Consider the following 10,000-nt stretch of genomic DNA (forward strand, 5'->3'; position numbering starts at 1 on the left):
AAACCTATTGAGAGTCAGCAGAGTGCATTCTGGGTCGCTTCACTGCGTCGCTGCTTCCCGGCCATTGGCCCGAAAAGAGCTCACACAAAACAAATATGTGATAGACGTTGAACATGAAGATGAAGAGTACAAATCAGTCCTTTCTTATAACAAAGTGTGGCCATACAAGTGCAATATTTCCACTGAATAAATATCAGACATGCGGTTTAAAGCTTAGATGGTTCTTGCACAACATTAGCACCTCTGATTTAGACTCTAAGTGCTGTGTTTGAGCGTGCAGGCCCTCTGAATGTGTTTCTACTGATCAGTGTGAGAGAGAACATATAGCATTGAGAGTCTTTTAAAGTGAATTAAAAAAAACGTCTCATATTTTTTTAATGCCAAAAAATACCAAATTTTAAAGTTTCAACTCTACATTATTTGAATTGAAATAATTATTTACTATGCAATACTTTACCGTACATTAATGTGAGTGTTTTACCAAAAAAGGGAAATAGAAATGTAGAAACTACTTGAATTATTACTTAATTTACTTAATTATCTGTAACCATATGAGAGAAATTACTCACAACTCAGGCATAACATCCAGTCTATCTTAATGGTGTTGCATCAAAAATGTGCAATATGTATGCAAGCATGAACGCATTGATCATTCATTAGAGAATTCACATTTTAATATTATATAAAAAAAAGTAATTGCGCAAATTAGGATGATGACAGTAGTTTGACAAGAATAACTGTTGTGTTTTTGTATAATTAAAAGTTACAATACACACAAATTAATAATGTAAGGTAGTATAACTGTTTCCAAATAGCATGATACTGTAGCTGATGTCTGTAGGGGATTTATTTATAAAGAATAAGCCGTTCCACTGACTGGTGTTTTCATTTCCGTTACTTTGCACAAAATCTTCTGTTTTTGGTTAAAAGTTGCAGATGTGTTTCTTGAGTCAACATGTTTTCTTTGACTCAAACACATTATTCAGAGGAGACAAAGTGTGCTATGTAGAGTGTGAATAAATAATCTTGAATCAGTGAAATGAAGTGTTCCAAAGGACTGACAACGTCCCATCTGTGCTCATTTGGCCTTCGAGTGCCCAGAGGGAATAGGAGAAATTAACAAATGGCATTTAGTCAAAACTGCACTCTGACAAAAACTTCGCCACAATTTTAAAACGTGCAAAAGGTTGAGATGTGAAGATTTAAAAGCTTTGTTGTCATAAATTGGCAATTAAAAGTGTAATTCCAAGGCTTTAAAATACATAAAAACAAGCTAAACATGTTGAAAAAGAAACGTACGTAACTAAATGTGAAATTAAATGCAAAAATAAGCAAACTATATACATGTAAAATAGCATCAGCATAATATAACAATTAATACTGCTTTTTGTTATTACATTTAAATATGTGGACTGTAGACAGGTGTATTTTATGTATGTAAATACACTATTAAGAGCCCAGGAGATAAGCAGTCCTGTGGGATAAAACTGTCCCTGACTCAAAACTATAAAAAGAATAACCCATGTATCCCAAGCTACACAAATACACAAAGCATAGGAACACATTTTACGTCACACGTCTTGGGTCTACTTTAAATTACAATCATCTACACTAACTTGAAAATAAAAGCAGTGTGTAAATGAAGGACGTGCCCGGTTGGAACAGCGGTGTGAAGTTAGTTGTGGGAAATGGAGGGTGTAAAGTGGGAAGGGCACGACGAGAGACGGCGAGATGTGGGGAGCATCTGCCTGTGGTCATGGTTCATTCACTTTCGCTATGGCCTCTCAGCTCTTTGAAAGTGCAAGATGGTGAAAGAAAGAGGCAAGAAAAGGGGGGGGGGGGGGGGGGTAGTGGAGTAGAGAGTTGGCATGGCACAAGATCTCCCCTTTATTTTCATCTGTTACATTCATCATATCCTCCAGTCGATCGCTCTTTTAACCGCCCTCGTCGCGAGAAAAAAGTCTCGGAGGAAGTAAATAAAAGACCGGAGCTTAAAACTAACTTGGGATGAGGGAGCGCTTGATCTTACCGCCTGTGCAACCCAGGGGAGTGGGGCTCTCTTCCTATGCCGTTCACTTGACATTGCTCGTTCAAAGGTTGTTAGAAAAAAAGGGGAAATAATCAGAGCAGATCACAGTTTGAAATATCTTCTTGATCTAACTTAATTTTCATTTTGTGGAGTACAGGAACCAAAACATGTAGTCAGCTAAGTGCATTTACTATTATAAAACAGACAAGTCAAATCAAGCAATCTGATTGGTTCTTAGCCGTGATATACGGAGCGTATACCACGGATAGAATTGTAAGTTACTTTTCACAACAAGTCAGTATCCCTCCGCGCCTGTTGTCGACCCTCTGCTTCGCGTCGGGCCGAACCACGCCCCTTAGCTGTGATATAATGAGCATATACCACGGCCTGTCGTGAGCTATTGCTTAAATATACTATATAAATAACTAGAAAGCAGTAATTACTACAGCATAAGTGATAATATATGTTCCAGAACACAAAGGTTAGTAATAGAAATAAGGATACATGGAGTTAGAGAAAGTAGACACCATGTAATGTTGATACATGTATAGTATATTACTATAATATGTCTATACTGTGTTCAAATGTATTCTACTGAGTCTATATTATACTGTGTATTTGTACAGTTTATTCAACATTTATGGTACTACTAATATTACCATAGGCCTATATATTACACTGCACTTTACTGCTTCTCCTGCACTTCTGGTTCAATGCTGAGTGTTCCTAGAACTTGTACTCAATGTACATCGTACTGCAATGACAATAAAGTTGCGTTTAATCTCCAAAAATATACTGAAGAGACGAGACAGAAGAAAAAGAACAGAAAGTACATAGCCTCCCTAAATGACATTTTATTGCAGAATGCACATTGCTAAATCTGATAAAAACTCTCTCTTATTTGTTCTTAAAAAATGGTTCTTCTTCCTTTAAAAATGTGTCGCTCAACCTCGCCTCCTTGCATGAGCCATATCTGGTTTAAAAGAGATAAACGGAGCGAATGCAAAAACAGAAAATCCAGTTGCAATCAAAAGAGGCTCCATCACGAGTTGTCTGAGCTCCCCTCTGCTCCTTGGTTCGTCTCGGGGTTTTGGCACTAAAGGGGGCGGGGGAATTGATCTGTGTGTGTGGCGTGACAAAGGCCGGGTGTTTGCATGTTAAAGAGGACTTTTTTTTCGGGGAAAGATGTGAGGTCACTGTTTCGGAGGCCTTTTGGCGCGGCGCTGATAAGGCAACACAAGCCAGAGCATTCAGACAGGAGAAGATGTATCTGCTTGTGATGTAGCGTCGCACACACCCTCAAATCTATAGGAAGCAAACCGTCACCAATCACACGGTGACCTCGAGGGCGTTAACGCTCAAAACGAAACCACAATCGACGACACAAGTCTACAAAAGTTCAGCTAAGAAATCAGGGTTTTTATATATTCCGAATTGCTAATTTGCTTTCAAATCTGAAAAGGGTGCGGCTCAATGTTCGACAAACTCGACGCTTATTCAGAAGAGAATCCTTTTATGCTTGTTCAGAAAGCCTCGCACATCCGAACGTGACGTCTTTGTCAGCAGGTTGGTTGTTGGTTGTGATGGTAATAGCTGGCCGTACAATGACAAGATAACTGATTAGGTATATGAGCGATTATGGTGCTGAATACAGAGAGAAATTAAGGATACACCAGCTCAAATCCTGCCAGCGTTTCTTTAAGTAAAGAGATGTTTCAACAACACAACGTTGTCCAGCTGTTAATTTAATTTACATAAATGTGCGACACCGATAACGGTCGTCTTATGTATCTGTACGACTCATGTACATTGCAATTTAGCTTTCAATTAGTCTCATGCCATTGTATGTTGTTGAAGTACATGTGTTCCCTTCAAGTCAACACTGTTATATATATCAATATATTACTCGATTTATCAATAACTAGACGAATGGATTCAATGCATGGTACATAGAATATCACAAACTAATGCAAAAATGACGAAAACCCAAATATATTCAGTTTTCTCTGATGAAAAAAAGTAACTCTCCAAATTCACAAGTGCTATTTTTGCATTAATACAAGGTCGTTTTGGTTTATAGTTGTCAAAAAATGTCTACAGATTAAATAATTGATTAGTGATAGCTTTGTGCAGGACACATTGAAGATCTCTTGATACTCGTCTTTTATTAAAGTTTTGCTCAGTCGGTTTAAACTAGATCTCTTCACTTCTTCTTCCCTCTCTGCCCCGTCTTGTCTGCGTCTCTCTGTTGGCTACACTCTTTCATTTGTGAGTCCTTTGTCCTCCTCGTTTTGTCCCATTAAACCCAGACGTGTCGAGGCATGCCCGTCGCTATAGCTGTGCCCGAAAAGCCCGAAAAGCATGGCAGAGCAGGACAGATGGTTGCTAGGGAGGTTGCCAGGGCGGATCAGTGTGTGTGTGTGTGTGTGTGTGTGTTCAGTATCTCAGTATCTCAAAGCCACGCTTCACTGTCGGACAATGGGCCGGGTTGTGGCACCAAGCCGCGACCCAATAATGCCGGTGCCGCTGAGGGTTGCGACCTGGAAACGGCGTCCGGCTGTGATAACAGTTGGCCGAGCGACGGGGAGGAAACCATGTCAGTGTCGCCACGTCGAAACGCGTGAATGTCACTGTCCTAACCTCCGACTCTTTTATTTTCCCAATCAACACACACCCCCTCCTTCTCCTGGTCTTCCTCGCCTCCATCTTGAGGAAAGCAACATAGCAAGACACTGGAGAGGACCCGACATGTGTAGATTTGACGGAGAAATAGCTGAACATATTAGATTATTAATGGCAGAAACAACAGCCCAAAAGATGCTCACCAAACAGACAATTCATTTAAACCAACATCTCAAATGACTTTAAATGAATGTTTGCAAGACTGGTTTCCCAAAATGAGGAAAGCAACATAGCAAGACACCAGACAGGGACCCAAAACTTGTAGATTTTACTGAGAAACAGCTGCACATATTAGATATAATGGTGCAAAAACAACCATTTAGCAGCCCAAAAGATGCAATTCATTCAAACCAACATCTCAAATGACTTTAAATGAATGTAGGCAGGACTGGTTTCCCAAAATGAAAGGATTCCCATTGATTTACGGCGCCAATCTATTCTGGGCTTGGTTTTGAATCCACGTCTCGGTTTAAAAAAGGCCCGTCTTTGCTTTGAAGTGACTTTCTGCAGACTTATAATCGCTGTCTTTTGGTTCATGTCAGCTTCGCGTGTCTTCATCGAAAGAACGCTCCGTCTCGTGTGTAGCCATAATACAGACACTAGTGAATTACACCATTAGAGACGTGGTGTCTATTCCATCTCTAAATAAATCGAATACACACTTTTCATACAAGAACATCTCTGGGGTTTAGTTGTTACAGAACTTAGACTTGTTTCCGAACCATCTACGGTCGAGTTGTCTTCTCCAAAGTATGTGTACATTTTGGCTAAATCTTAACAGGACAGATTACACTCAGCAGGTGAGTCTGGGGGTAACAGGGGCCGGCTGCTAGCATTTTATGCCAGCAATAACTCTAATGGAGCACTTTCAGAGCTCCTGGGAGGGGATATCAAATGATGTCAACCGTGTCATAATCCAGACCTGGCTTCATGTTAGAAAGGAGGGTTTGGGACTTATCATGACTTCTCTGATCTGACATCTGATGTACATGACTGGAGAAAATCACTTTAAATCTGACAGTGTGGAATATATTACATTTCACGGGTCAATCGCATACTTTTAAGTACTTTTTAGGGCTTTTATCAAACCAATTTACGCCCAATTATAACACGTTTGAGTTTAAAAAATACAGGATTTGAGTGAATAAATATCTCAAATCAAACGAAACACTGTGTAAACAAACCCAGCAGCGGGTGACAGCGTTTCAACAAGAGGCTTCGTTCTTCAATTACAGACCCGGAGTCTTTAAAACTAAGATATTGTTATCTGTCTAGCCGTTACACTCCGTGTCTGATGTCTTGCTCTCACAAGTAGGTCCCTCAGGTTTTTCTCTGATGCGCCGTAAACCCGCAATCTCGTGTTTCTGAAGTCGTGATGATTTAACCGCTACACCGTGCTCGGCTTTGACACGAAATGGGATCAATCGCTTTGTGATTATGAGCTCTGGCTTGTTAACAATGTTATCAGTCGATTGTTGTTTACTCAGAATTGGTTTTTGAGTGTTGATGATGGTGGTATCTCGATCGGGACCAAAAATGACCTGATACTTGTAGTCTTTAAGGATAACAGCTGTAAATGCTGGATTTAAATGTCTTAAAAACTATTTAAAATCCCCAAAAATGTTTCCACAAGTCTTATATTTTATCGCATGTAATTGGACTCTGTTAGGATAAAGATTAAAGTCACGGTCAGCTGAATAATTAGCTTTAAAGCGCTGAGGCTTGAGTAGAAATCTGACAAATTCTGGTCGTGCTCGGCCAGGAAGTGACAGCCAAGAATCGACCGATGAACCGTCATCCACATTAGCACCCTGTCACACTGAAGAGGCCTATTGAAGCACCGCGGGGTGCCGTCAGGAACAAACCTGTGTGTGTGTGTGTCCTCTCATTCCCTCCATTCAGCCAATGACTGATGACGTTCCCCTCCAGCTCTAGTGGACATTGTGGCACAAAGAGGCACTCCGGGTGAAACAAAGACCCTCTAATTGTGCCTTTGAGCGGGCGCTTGGTTGGTCAGCTGGTGGTCGGACGGGTCCCTTGGGTGCTGCCGTCCCACAGACCGACTGAGGCCTGCTGCACCCAGAGGAAATTAGGAGGCTTTGTGTGTCCCAGTCTAGCTGCCTGAGCTAAACTCATATTATCACGGATTGTCTGCTGAAATTCCAGATTTCTATTTCTACATTTTAGCCTCACAATGATCCGAAAAGATAATTCACATTTTCAAAAGCCACAAGACTCTTTGTAGAGACCCTGAAGACATAACACATGCAACTTGTAATACCTGTAATGTGGACACAACATGAAGGCTTAGCGTTTAAACGAGGTTGCGCTGAGTGAAATGTCACAGTCAGAACAAATGTTTCAAGTTATTTAGACACCCAGAACAAATGCCAGCGTTGCCATCTTAGAAAAAGTGTTTATCTGCCCTTTGACTGGTAAAAAGAATGGGTCCTTCCTTGGCCTATGCTACACTGTAGTGTCTTTAAGGAGATAGAAGAAAGGAAATTAAGAGGGCCATGATGGAAATGTGTTCCCTGTAGATTTTGTTGGACCATAAACATAGACCGCAACACTCAATCACAACAATTATTGAGAAGAAAACGTCCTTGTTGCTTGCACTTCAATACACCTGTGGTTTGTGTTTCTATTGTCTGCATAGATCTACAACATGCTTTGAAGACGGATTAAAATTAGCCAGACGGAGCTCTATCTGCGATAATTGGATAATTGTTGATTTTGGCAAATAAAGTTGATGGGGAAAACACGCTGACGCCAATAATGCTGATTTCTAACTCTGCTATTCAAGTGTTATTCGATCACGCTGATTAAAAAAGAGACATTTGGTTTTTTTCTTATTGAAAAGCAGAAGTAAAGTGGACGTCCATTAATTAAAAATGACAGAGCAGACTGGAAATAGTCTGCAACAAAAAATAGACTGACAATAAAAAGGGCAAAACAAAGCAGTGACAGCAATTATATGCAATGCACCCATGATTGACTGCAAAATACACAGTGGCAAAATGTGGAGCTTAAAATAGTGATTCGTGTCATCCACATGGTGCAGAGGGGTGATTGTGAGGCGGCTGCATGCTGGTGGTCTGATGTTTTTGGGGACCATTTGGCTCCATTGTTAGCCATTGTTAAGAGCGGCCATTGAAGGCTAACCCTGCCTCTTTGGCTGAGGTCAATGAGGTTTGATGACGTTGTAATGGATACTAAATGGCTCTTTAAAGAGGTGAAGCGAGGGCAATGTTTTAGCATCTAATAAACCACCTTTTTTACAACCAGCATGTCCTCCAAATGTAATTGAAAGAAAATGGATTTGTCTTACTAATAATCCAAACAAAAGACTGCTTAATAGTTGAAGAATCCACAGCAGTGTCGTGACAAAATCTCAGCATCAAAACATGTTTTCCTCAAAACCAGGCGGCTATTTGTGGCGTCTCCCATGTAGCGGCATGTCGCGAGGAGAGTGTTTGTTGTTGCTGTGAAAAGACAGCCTGCTCTTAGAGACATTTCAGTGTGTGTGTGTGTGTGTGTGTGTGAGGCAGTGTGTGAGAAGAGGCCGGCTGCTCGGGTGAAGCAGCGACAGACGACAGACTGAGAGTCAGTCTGCTCCCGCTGAGCCGCACTGCTGTGCTCTGAACACACCACTAGAACGTGCTCTTCTGCAGATTATACATTACTCACTCGCTCAGAGTCACCGCTTCACACACACACACACATTCCCATGCCTCACACACTCTGGTCCACTGCTTATACAGTACGACTTATTGACTGTGTGTGGAGAAAAGTGTTGGAATTGCAACTTATTTGTATTTGTTCTACTTTTTTTTGCACACGCTTTAACCTGTCTGTCAAATGTCTGTGTGTGTGTGTGTGTGTGTGTGTGTGTGTGTGTGTGTGTGTGTGTGTGTGTGTGTGTGTGTGTGTGTGTGTGTGTGTGTGTGTGTGTGTGTGTGTGTGTGTGTGTGTGTGTGTGTGTGTGTGTGTGTGTGTGTGTGTGTGTGTGTGTGTGTGTGTGTGTGTGTGTGTGTGTGTGTGTGTGTGTGTGTGTGTGTGTTAGGGGTGTATGGGTGTTTGTTGTTGACAAGTATTTACATGTGTGAGTGGGGATGCAATTATTTTAAAGAACTTAAAACATGTTAAAATATTGTAATGTAGGGTTTTCAATCCTTTCCTTATTATTATTTATTATTATATAATTATGTAAAAACGACATTTAATAAGAAAAAAGAGGATTTAATTTTTGCAGTAATGCATTTATTTCGAGGTGTTTTACATTTAAATTTGAAAAATGTAGGGACAATTTGTTATTCCTTGCCTTGTAACCAAATCATTTAATAAAATGCAAATATGAAAAGGAAAATAGACTTAATGTTTCCAGGCTGAACAAATAATACAAAAATAGTCTGAAATACTCAAGTCTCCAAAGAAGCTCTTACATTACATACGGGTGCAGGACCTGCCACCGGTGCATTGATTTAATGTGTCGCTGTCAGACGGATCAGTTTGACACGGAGATAAGAGGCGGAGCTAAAGTCTGGGACTGAAAGGCAAAAGGGGCGAGTCGAGTGTCTGAAGAATAAGATGGATGGAGAGAGGGCTTTCATCAACTCCACTCTCACAAAATCTATCTCTGTTTCTGTGTGTCGATGCTCACTGACATTTCATTACCACTCAAATACAGGGTAGGAAAAGTGCAAAGGAAATATCATTTGAAAGAGAGCCAAGAGAATAGAAAAAAAGACGGGTATATAATACAAGAAGAAAAGTTTCAATGCAGTGTAAGAAATTAGTAAAAGTTTGAACTCGATTTAAAAGAACTGAAATTTGCCGCAGTTTTAAAATAAAGTAAGATTTATTTTAATGTGTTCTGCTTCTGCTAAATCGATATTTCGGTATTTTTTTGATACTCTCCATGCCCTCACATGCTTAAGGCTTGTATATTAAGATCCTATAGTAGGTTTTATGTGGTCTGGTAATGTGGTGTGGTAATACATGTAGATATCCGTCTGCACAGAGATTAAGGTCTCCATGCTACACTGCACTGCCAATTGAAATCTGCTGATGAGGACGGTCAGAGCACCAACTGTTCCTCAGAAACACCACAGACCACCATCGCCATTTGTTATCGGCACTAATACACAACCACTGAGTCCTGTTATGAATATGTGAACTCTAAGGCAAGTCAGGAAAACATGTGCTTGTGTGTGTGTGCTTGTTAAGTCAGAATTTGCAGTAAAAGTGATAAATAAATGTGAGTGGATCCCACTGGGTGCTGACCGA

At 40.5% G+C, this 10,000-nt stretch overlaps 1 protein-coding gene across 4 annotated transcripts in view; it reads left to right on the plus strand.

Moving 5' to 3' along the window:
* steap3 (STEAP family member 3, metalloreductase) overlaps positions 1 to 10,000 on the plus strand; it is a 149,231-nt gene that overhangs the window by 22,982 nt on the left and 116,249 nt on the right. The gene's annotated exons all lie outside the window — the stretch shown is intronic.

Source organism: Notothenia rossii (genome assembly GCF_949606895.1).
Source record: "Notothenia rossii genome assembly, chromosome: 3".
In the NCBI taxonomy this organism is placed as follows: domain Eukaryota; kingdom Metazoa; phylum Chordata; class Actinopteri; order Perciformes; family Nototheniidae; genus Notothenia; species Notothenia rossii.